This window comes from Cryptomeria japonica, chromosome 2, assembly GCF_030272615.1.
Source record: "Cryptomeria japonica chromosome 2, Sugi_1.0, whole genome shotgun sequence".
Lineage (NCBI taxonomy): Eukaryota > Viridiplantae > Streptophyta > Pinopsida > Cupressales > Cupressaceae > Cryptomeria > Cryptomeria japonica.
Window position 1 is genome coordinate 539365478 of NC_081406.1, and position 11699 is coordinate 539377176.

An 11699-nucleotide genomic window follows, 5' to 3' on the forward strand; every position below is an offset into this window, starting at 1 on the left:
GGTAGACCTAATGTGCAAAATATAGGTTAAGGGTATATGTAAAGAACAGAGCAAGAACCGGTACTGAATCTGGCATTAGAGATGCTATTGTAAAGCAGTACGAGATATTGGATTTGTATAATCCTTATTTGTAAATCAGTGAGACTTCTCATTGAGCAGTGAGCTCTAGGCAGTTGGCCTTCCTGCATGTGCAGGCCCCTATTGTAAGTAATATTCTCTTATTGGCCAGTGAGTGAATATTGTGGGTCACAAATCCCACCGAGGTTTTTCCCACACTGGGTTTCCTCGTTAAACATCTTGTGTTATGATGTTCTTTTCATGTGGATGTTTTTTATTCTATTTATTACATTAATTCTTACATACCGGTACACTGCTACTTTATATTCTATATGTTTTAACTTAAGGAAATTTGACTACCGGTTAGATACTGATTCACCCCCCCCCCCCCCCCTCTCAGTATCTGTGGGAACCCTAACAATTGGTATCAAAGCCTGCTCCTCTATTTTCAGAAGCCTAACAGCTTGAGGAAGATCTTGACACCGGTAAAGATGGAAAATCTGATGAAGCAACTTGAAGGAGCTCTTACTGACTATGATGTAGAGAAGTTGAAAAATATCAAATTAGAAGATGATTTAAGAGCAGCTCAGGATATCATTCAGGCACTTCAAGAAAATCTTACTGTTACAAGAAATAAGAGAAGAGAACTTTGTGAAAAATTGCAAAATGAGAATGATGAAAAGGAATCACTTAATGATATGATAAGCAAGTTGAAACAAGAGATCATGACAACAAAAAATGAAATGCAGAATATGACTATGAGTTTTTGCAAAGAGATCGAGGACAGAAAGAAGAATGAAGAAGAATTGACTAGAAGACTAAGTGATGCAGCAAATGAGAACACAAGACTTAGCTATGAAAATGACATGTTGAAGATAGATCTCATGCATACTCAGAATGACTCAAATGAACTAATGAGACAAAAAGAAATCTTGGAAAGGGAATTGGAAACTATAAATCAACATAAAGAAAAATTCAAGAAAAGCTCAGAAGAACTTGGTACCTTATTGAAGAATAAAAAACCCAAAGGTGACACTTCTAGAATTGGATTTGAAGTTGGAGAAAGTTCCAGTACTACAAATACTTAGGATCACAACAAACCGGTAAGACCACCTAATACTTATAAATTCAATGGAAAATGCTTTAACTGTAATAAATATGGCCATAGGATAAATGAATGTAGATCTAAGAATTATCAGAATATCAATCCTCCCACCGGTCAATGCTCCAAATGCAACAAAGTTGGTCATAACTCTGAAAACTGCAGAATGAATGTAAGATGTTATGTTTGTGGAAGATTTGGATATCTATCAAATCAATGCAGAACACAAACTGGCATAGGTTATGGGAAAGCTATTCAGAAAAATAATGTAACTTGTTATGCATGTAACAAGATTGGGCATATTGCTAAGTTTTGTAGAAGTAAAGGTACACTGGTAGACAACAAAAATGCTAGCTTGAAAGGTAAAGAAAAAGTTGAAGAGGTTAAGCAAGAATTCTCAAAGCAATGGATTAGAAAAGCTGATCTAAATATTGGGAATACTCCTCCACCGGTAGAACCAACAAATGTTCCACCGGCAGGACAAAGTGATGCTCCACCGGCAGGACAGAGTAGTGCTCCACCGGCAGGAAGTTCTTCATCTAATTGAAGAAAATTGTCTTGAGGGTTTGGCAATCTAATGACACATGTGCTATTATTCCCTCGGTTAGAGAAAAGAAGTTGAAAATCACTTATTACCAGCAAATAAAGTTAAGTGAATACATAACCGGCATGCAATTAATGTGGTAGGTAGCGAAAAAGACTTTATAAGATAAGGTTTTGGCTCCATTTCATTTCACCGTGATTTCAAACTTTCAGAGAGCACGAAGATTTTCGAGCTAAGGCATTTCGAGCAAGAAGAAAGCACACTCCAGGCAATCATTCATCCAAGACAAAAAAAGGTATTTTATCATGGCATCCACCTCTGCAATTGAATACATAGCGAACCCTACTATTGGAATTAATTAAAAGACCTAGGCCCGTATTTCAGTTGGTCCCCAAAATAGCAAAGAAGGATGATACCTTAGGTGCATTCTCTCAAATCCCTAAAGGTGTTGTATATGTTGAAGACCCTAGAATGTATATTCACTGCAATATTGAAGAGCTAGGAGACGAGGAAATCAAAACCATGTACAAAACCGAGATATGTGATGATACCGGCAATATCAAAGCTGAACACAAAATCATTGTAACCCTAGGATTCACACAAATCCTTAGTATTCCTGAATTTCCTAAGGATGTGATTAGGATAGTGTTAAGCAGAGTTCATGGAGAATTTTTTTGGTTAGATGCAATTCATAAGATCACCAAGCAAGCGGTAAAGGCTGTCACAGGGTTACCGGCCACCGGTAAAAGACCAAACAAAAACAAGAAATTTTCAAATGATTTAGTCATAGACCTAACAGGTGCAACATTTGATAAAAGATCTTTAAGGGTTAATGATGTAAAGGATACAAATGTAAGATTCATAAGCATGATATTAGGTTACAAAGCCACTCATGCCAATAGACTTAACTCAGTCTCAAGTCTATGCATTAAGAGTAATTATGACATGATAACAGACAATGCCAAAATTGACATCTGTGAATGGTTAAAGGATGAACTGATAGACAACCTTGGAAAGATAAAGAAGGATAAGAAAGGAACCTTTAGATTTGGAAATCTGTTAGTGTGTCTAATGCTTCATATAACAAAACAAGTTCCCGGTATAGGATATAAAGAATTTGGATATGACATACCGATAGGAAAGAAATTGACAGAACTGTTCAATACCATGGGTGAGAATAAGGAAAACAACATTCATGACTTTTTCCAAGCACTAAAGACGAAAATTAAAAAAAGGACAAGGTTAGCTCAAGAAATTGTAGATAAATACAAAGATGATATATGCTTTGTTATCAAAAAGGATGAAATATGGATGGAAGCAGTCATCCCTATGACAATCTGGGTAACAGAAATGGGCTATGAAACAGATGACTACATAGTTGAAACTTATGCCAAAGCACTTCTGGAAGCCCCCAATGAACCTAAGGAGGAAGCATTTGGTAGTGTTGAAACAATAGAAAAACAAATACAGCCCAAGAAAAGAGTGAAGAAGGTAGAAGCATTTGTGAGAAAAGGATCCAGACAAGCAAAAGCCATTAAGGAAGATGTATTAAAGAAAACTGGCATAACTGAAGATGAGTTGGCAGCCCCACAACCTGAAGCTCATCTATCATCGGTAGGTACTTCTTCAGAAGGAGACATGCCAACAACCTTTAAAAGAGTTGTTAGGAAAAGAGATCCCTCACCAACAACCACTCCTTCACCTAGAAGGACAAGGTAGAAGCAACAAGTTGTGAGATCTCCAATCAGAAAGGTCACACCTAAAAAGAAGCTGACTCCTAAGAAAAAGAAAAAGGCCAAAACTGACTTGGCACCTCTAGACATTTTGTTAAATGAGATCATAGAGGAAGGAAAATTGAAGAACATAGGGAAAATTTATGACACCCTATCGGCTGATGAGAAAGGGCAAGTTGAGGAGAGTGTAATACTACACATGGACATGTTTAAAAAGTTTTTGATGGAAGTCATAAATGAAATTCCAGATAACTTATACAAAAGACTTGAGGCCAAAAGGCAAGGAGTAATTGAACTGGACAAGAAAATAAAAATAGAAAAACTACTTGTTGTATATCCGGTAAACTCCCCAAAAGAAATTGATGATCTGATAGCTCAGGCCAACCAGACAGTTTTTTCCATTGCACACCGGCATATTTCACTGATGGCAGGTAGAGTTACAGAGGTTTCAGAGGAAACAGAAGATGGTTGGGACATATTTTTGGTTGAAAAAGAGAAACAAGAAGAATATAGGAATCCCAAGCCTATTAGGGTATATCAAAAGGATAAGGACAAAGGGAAAGGGAAAATTGGTGGACCTCCAAGCATAAAGGTTAAAGATAACCTACCTCCACCTGTAAAAATTACAATCCCTGAAAACCAACCAGCAGCTGAAAGCATGGATGCAGAGGATAGCAATACAAATCCTGAAGTCCTATTCACTGTAAATGTTGATACCCAAAAGATCAACATAACAGTTGATAAAGACTCAAGTGAAAAATCAGATATGGCTAAAGAGCCTCTGGTAACAAGAAATACAAAGCAACCGACAGAGGATACAAAGAAAAAGATGGAATCTGAGGCAAAATCAGAGAAACCAACAGAGCTAAAGGCTCCAGAACAAATGCCATCGGTAAGCAAAGAAGCAGGAAAACCAGTGCTAAAGGAAATGGAGACACAAACTGACCTGCCAGAGGTCAATACAAGCATGGTCACTTCCACCGGTACTTAGTTTGTTGGGTCACCATCAAAGTCAACAAATGTGACTGAGGTATTACTTGAATCCATCAAGAAAATAACTGACTATAGTTCACAAGCTTACAAAGTAATAGATGATTCAATACCAATTTTGAAGATAATCGCTCATGATTGTAATATAGATAATAAAGATTCTTTAGGACAGTTGGATACATTATGTAAATACATCTCTGGAAATATTGAGAAAATAAAGGTAGAATCTGTAAAGGACATTGTAGAAAAGGAGAAACAGAAATTCTTTGAGGAAGAAATTAAGAAGTGTAACAAAGACTTTGACACACTTCTACTGGAACTGTATAGTTTGTTAAAAGAGTACAAAAACCTGTACAAAGACACATGCAAAACAAACTTCCTGACTATAGATATAGACAAGAAAATAAGCAAGACACGGGAAGAGATAAACAAGCTTGCAAACAATTTTGTCAACTCATTGGATTCACTATCTTTTTTTGAAGATAAGTTAGCAAATTTTGAGGTAGAATTACTTAAACAGGAGAAAGAGAAAGAGACAATAATAAATAAGGCAAAACACTTGAGATCTAAACTGAGTCCAAGATTGGACTATCTAGCATCTCTACGGAAGGAAATCTCAGAGACATTAACACCGAGAAGGAAAACACCAGCAGAACAATTGCAGCATCTCACCAGCACTATGAAGAGGACTGAAACAGCAATAAAAGATAGCAAAAAGTTTATGGATAGTATAAACTTAATTTTGGGTGATCTTTTTCAAATAATAACTACCCAACTACAAGGTTGAGGATATGGACTGATATAACTACAAACTCTACTAAACCTTTGTCATTGATGCCAAAGGGGGAGTAGTAGGATGAGAAAATTCAAAGACAAGAATCATATGCTCAGGGGGAGCCCCTCATATTTTTGGTAAAAAAAAAATTTTTGGTCTACACATTTTTGGACACCTTTTTGAAATTTCTCGTGAGTGTTGCCATCAATGCCAAAGGGGGAGATTGTTGGCATACGGACACTCCAATGAGACATTGTGTGTGATTGAAGGTTTTGTCATTGATGGCAACCTTGCAATCCTATGGCACCAACAAGACATCATACCGGAAAAGCATTATTTAAGCAAGACAGTGCACCGGCATCAACAAGATCACTCTACACCAGCATCGGCACAGAAGAAAAGATGTATACCAGCACAAAGGCCGACAGGATTTTTGATATGTAATATTTTGATTATTATTGCAAGCCGACTTGGCAAATTGTAAAATGACTCTTGTATATAAAAGAGATCATTGTAGACATTTTTAAAAAGTAAGTAAGCGAAAAAAAAAGGAAAATTATTAGGCAGACCTAATGTGCGAAATATAGGCTAAGGGTATATGTAAAGAACAGAGCAAGAACCGGTACTAAATCTGGCATTGGAGATGCTATTGTAAAGCAGTACAAGATATTGGATTTGTATAATCCTTATTTGTAAGTCAGTGAGACTTCTCATTGAGCAGTGAGCTCTAGGCAGTTGGCCTTCCTACATGTGCAGGCCCCTATTGTAAGTAATATTCTCTTATTGGCCAGTGAGTGAATATTGTGGGTCACAAATCCCACCGAGATTTTTCCCACACTGGGTTTCCTCATTAAACATCTTGTGTTATGGTGTTCTTTTCATGTGGATGTTTTTGATTCTGTTTATTACATTAATTCTTGCATACCGGTACACTACTACTTTATGTTCTGTATGTTTTAACTTAAGGAAATTTGACTACCAGTCAGATACTAATTCACCCCCCCCCCTCTCAATATCTGTGGGAACCCTAACAGTTACAACACTTGTCATGACCTTAGTTTATCTCATTTATAATATACTACACCATTGTATATACATCTAATCTATTTTATGGATTTAAGATATTTATATTGCTTCTATCTTGTGTAAAATACTTTGTATGTTGAAGGTGATACTTGGATCCTATGGGTTTTTCATTAACTCTTACATGGCATCATAGTTTTAGAAATTTTATAAAAATTAGGATTATCATATTTGAAAATCCTATACAAAAAGTAGGATTAAATATCATATTTGAAAATCCAAAACAAAGTAAAGTTAAATGTGAATGAATATAATATTTTCCAATAATAAAGTGTTAATTTAGAAAATTAAATGCAAAGGAAATATGTGTACTTATCTATGATAACTATAATGATGAAGAATCATCATCTAATGTTGATCTCATTCACTTAAATACACACAAAAAATAGATGCCTTCACTACTCTATTGCTTAGATTATGTGTACAACTAGAATTCTATTTAGTTTTGAGATTTTACAGCTATAGATTGATTATTCATTGTGCAAATTTGATCCCTAATGCATGGTATATATCTAGTATAATGTGTAGTTTTACTAGTTTGTACATATTTTTCTCTTTTTTGACTAATAAAGATTGACAATATTTGAAAATATCAAGGAGAAAATGTCAAATCACAAGGGCCAAGTTCTCTTACGTTGACTGCTTTGATTAGGGTATTTTTATGATCATGAAAATGAATGGAGACATTATTTTTCAATCATGTAAATGTCCTAGAGAGTAGTTACAAAATTAAGTTCTTTTTAATGCTCCAAAGTAAAAGTGCTCTTCAAATTATTCTTTTTATAATGCATAGGATTTTCAAATAAATTTAACATTGATTGACAAATGAATATTTAATACCTTTAAATAGTAGTACATAACTATTAATTACACAAATGTACACTAATTCAACTCTTAATTGCTAGATGAATCCATGAAAAACCAATAATTTTTTTTTTAAAATTTTTGAACTAATAAATATTTCATTTTTGAACTAATATCAATGTAGGGAATGAGTGTCTAGAAATGTGGGCAATAATAGGTATATTAAATGTTAAGCATATATGAATGTGTTATATAGATTAAAAAAACAAATCAAATATATCAAAATGAATGTAAATAGAGAGAAATGAAAGATACGAAAATGAATACAACTCAATGTAAGTTTCTCATTATGAAATTGCATTATATTATTTCTTTAAAATAGATCTAAAATTAAATGAGAATGACATGAATATACAAATTCACAATTACAATTATAAATGAATTTAAAACAAAGTAAAATATACATTTTTTCATTTTTATCAAAATTCCAATCTAATTATTTTTCTTCTTGACAAAATAACATCTTTGCTTAAAATTTATTTTTAAAGTATGGAAAAACTATTTCCATTTAGAGACTTGTCACATTTGCTACAAACAATTAAATTTCTATTTAAATGCATGATATAACAAAAAAAAATTAGAAAGGCCAAATGTTTTCTGTCTTAGGTTATTTTCCATTTTGAGAAGAAATTCAGCCTGCCTTAGTAATGTCGTACTCTCATCTTGTGGCAGTCGCGCATTTTACACCATCGATTTTGCAATAAACGGTTGTGATTGACTAACACGTCACTATCATGTTGTACGAAAGATCTGTTTTGGAGCCAGAATAGCTTCAACCCTTCTAAAGTACATGAGCATCCATTAAACTTCCCCAGTGCGGGAATAGTGAGTTTGAATTTCATTTGGTTATGCGTTGTGCGGCTAACTGTGGTTAACTTCTGACTCCAACGGAAGTGCTTAGAAAATGGAAACGGACGTTGTTGAAGGCAATGGTTTTAGCAGACCCTACATCTGATCAAAGCTTAGTGTGTGAGATTTAAGGCTGGTCTTAAATTTTTTGAGGCAATAAGTTGTAAAGCTATTGTTTCTTCTTTTTCAATTTTTCAAAGAGCAATTTGTGATTTTAATAAGTAAAAGAGGCCCCCAGAATCTACTGGCTACCGGAATTTTAAAAAACAAACACGGCATGAGACAATTACCAGTAAGCAATACAAATACATGTCAAGTTGCAGCTGAAGATTAAAAAAAGCACGGGATCTGAAGATGCTCAACCCATGAGCCTGAGTAATGATTTCTATTGTTATTATTTTAAAATTTTCAAAATGTTTCTGATAATTGCAATCTTTATGATTGAAATGATAAGATTTGTATCATAAATTTAAATTGTATAATTTAAGAGAAGTGAAATTTTGAAATACTTAATAATTTTCAAAGATTTAACTCTGTAATTCTCAAAATTTTAAAACATGACCACTATCTACAACAAAAAGTTAACAGAAAAATTCAGCTACAACAAATAAAATTGAAAACTCTTGATAAATTATCTAAACCTATTTATTTCTCAGAATCGCAAAATTGCACTTCTTTGCTTACTTCCATAGATGTTACTTCTGACCTCTAATCTTGTCCAACTAAGGAGAAATCAGAAATAAAGAATCGAATTGAATTATACAAACATTGTGCAATGCTACAACTCCAAAATCAAATTCAATTTCATTGTATTCTTATCACAAAAGTATTTTAGTAGATGGGCAAAAGCTAAACCACGGAAATAGAAAGGGCAATTACTAATTATATATGATTATCTCCATTCACCTGCTTCTATTCTATTCAACGAAACGAAATGCCTGCGCTTGAGTTTTTTCATCAATTTATTCTTGTTAAATTCACTATTTTGACAAATTAAATAGTAGTTGCATTTTTTAAACATGCGGGGATAGCTCAGTTGGGAGAGCGTCAGACTGAAGATCTGAAGGTCGCGTGTTCGATCCACGCTCACCGCAGTCATATCGGTACTCATGAATTTTGCTTAAAAATAAAATCAACAGGTGCGTGTTCTCTGTCTTGTCCGATTACCGTTATAAATATTATCATGTCAATAGTGAGTTGCAGATGATGAATAATGAAATACAGTTATCTACATCCAATGTTTACTCTTTTACGTGTGATTTTATTCTCCATTGAGTTAGCTCAAGTGATAAATGATAAAATATAATAATTAATTTTTTATTTATATTGAGGTTTTCTGGTTTGATAATAAATGTCATGATATCTAAGATTAATATTAGATTATACATGTTAATGGTGGATTTTGGTCTATTTATTATAGTCAACAAAAATGAATTTATTGGATTTGGGGTTCAATTTAGAAGAACATATGCATCCCAACCAAAAAATTTCAATTTTGAATAATCACAAGAATAACCTAACAACATCATTTTGTTAAAGAGTGTAAATTATGGTTTTATGTCGTTTGATCCTAGCTTCCTCACAATTATTTTCAAATTCTAAAGATGTGAACTCACCTCCATTATATGTTCTTAAACACTTGATTGATCTACTAGCGTACTTGTTTCAACCAAAACTCTAAACTACTTGAATAAACTAAACACATTAACTTTATTTTTAATAAACTAGACACGTACCTTTCTAACATAATCATCTATAAATAACACAAAATATGATGCTCATCCAAAAGAAACTATAGGGGATAACCCCAAACATTTTAATGAATATAGTCTAGAAGATGCTTACTTATATGACAATCTAATTTAAACTTATGCCTACACTACTTCTCAAATACATTGTGCTTGCAAAAATTTAAATTCAAGAATTTTAAATTTGGAAGTAATTTATGGTTTACTTGTACCATGGCATGTGCAAAGTATTTGACCCTCTTAATCTTATCCGTTTTAAAAAAACTTTAGCAATTTAGAAACTAGATTTAGAGTACTACAATTCATATTCTTTTGGTATCTTCAAATTTTGAGTGCACAAGCCTAAAATTACTCTTCGAAGTTGAGGATTAGTTGATTTTTAAAAAAGAAGTGGCCCCTTCTTCTTTTTTGTCTAGCATCTTGGTGTACTTATCCCTATATATTATTTATGTAAAAAATAATCATGATAAGTTACTAGTATACCTATTTTTAGAGAAATATAAGTAAAGTACACCGAAAGATCTCATGTTTGTTCATTATTCCACTTAAAAATTATTATATTATAATTAATATTAAATTATTATTATATTATTATTATATTATGATATTGTAATCGATATTAAATTATTATTAAGATATTATGATATTTTTATATTTCTATTAAGCTCTTCACCAAAACAAAAAAATATATTAAGACTAATTATTATTATATTATTATATCTTTATATTATTATTATTATTATTATATTATATTGACATAATTACGAAGTCAATTATTAGTATGATGGAGATAGATAGAATTAACTAATAGTTAAACTAATAGTGAGTAGTAGTTGAGAGGACAAAATAAATAAAATAATTTTTTTGTCTTTTCATCCATTTAAGTGTCACAAACACGTCAAATTTAATGATTCTAGTTTTTATTAACACATATTTGTACATCCATTATATGAATGTAATATGCCTTTGGTGTAATACAATTCTATTAATTAAGATCATCCAAACACTATACATGTTGTAATAATATGCTAATTGTTAAGCTACTAAAACTATTAAGAATTCTTGAAAAAATACATAGAAATACATTCTAATATCATATTAATGTTATATACCAATATTATAACTTAATATACTAATATTACAATGGTTGTAGGTTTGAGCCCTTATTCAAATGTTATGCTCAAATGAAGGGGAATTCAAGGCACAACCATGGAGTTATAGGATTAGTCTTAATGGTTGTCGATTTTGTGTACTTTTTTTCACACAAATTATAATGCAAAGTTCATGAGAAAATAATTGAATGCTTTTAAAAATCTTGCATGTGGTTGACAATGTAATGTGAGTCACATTGCAAGTTTGCTATTTTTAAAGTAAATAGTTACCTTAAAAAGAATTTTTGATATTAGTGATTTCTTCAAATAGAACTCTACTATAAATCTAAGCACATTTTATGAAGTTTGTGGTAAATTTGAACCATCTAAAATATTTCCAATATTCGTAAAACAATTAAACCATCTTTACCAAACATCATACACTTGTTTTTAGCAATAGAAAAAGATTTGTATAAATAAAATACAGTTCCATGTAAACATGAAAAAAGGACATGCATTGATAAGATAAACTATATTTCTCCCTCAAAAACACTATTTTTAAGTAGCCCAATTTAAGATCTGCTTGATTGCGGTGAGCGTGGATCGAACACGCGACCTTCAGATCTTCAGTCTGACGCTCTCCCAACTGAGCTATCCCCGCATGTTTCAAAGTTGCAGTTACCTTTTAATTCCACTAAATGGTTAATTTAACAAGAATAAATTGATGAAAAAATTCAAACGCAGGCATTTCATTTCCTTGAATAGAAGCAGGTGAATGGAGATCATATATAATTTCCGTGGTATAGCTTTTGCCCATCTACTAAAATACTTTTGTCATGACAATACAATGGAATTGGGTTCGA

General features: G+C 32.6%; 2 non-coding genes across 2 annotated transcripts; one reads left to right on the forward strand and one right to left on the reverse strand.

Annotated features, from left to right (window-relative positions):
- The first annotated feature begins 9018 nt into the window (after positions 1 to 9018).
- On the forward strand, positions 9019 to 9091 carry TRNAF-GAA (transfer RNA phenylalanine (anticodon GAA)). The gene has a single exon. It is a non-coding gene; the product is annotated as a tRNA-Phe (tRNA).
- A 2333-nt stretch (positions 9092 to 11424) lies between these two features.
- TRNAF-GAA (transfer RNA phenylalanine (anticodon GAA)) lies at positions 11425 to 11497 on the reverse strand. Its single transcript has one exon. It is a non-coding gene; the product is annotated as a tRNA-Phe (tRNA).
- Positions 11498 to 11699: the final 202 nt, after the last annotated feature.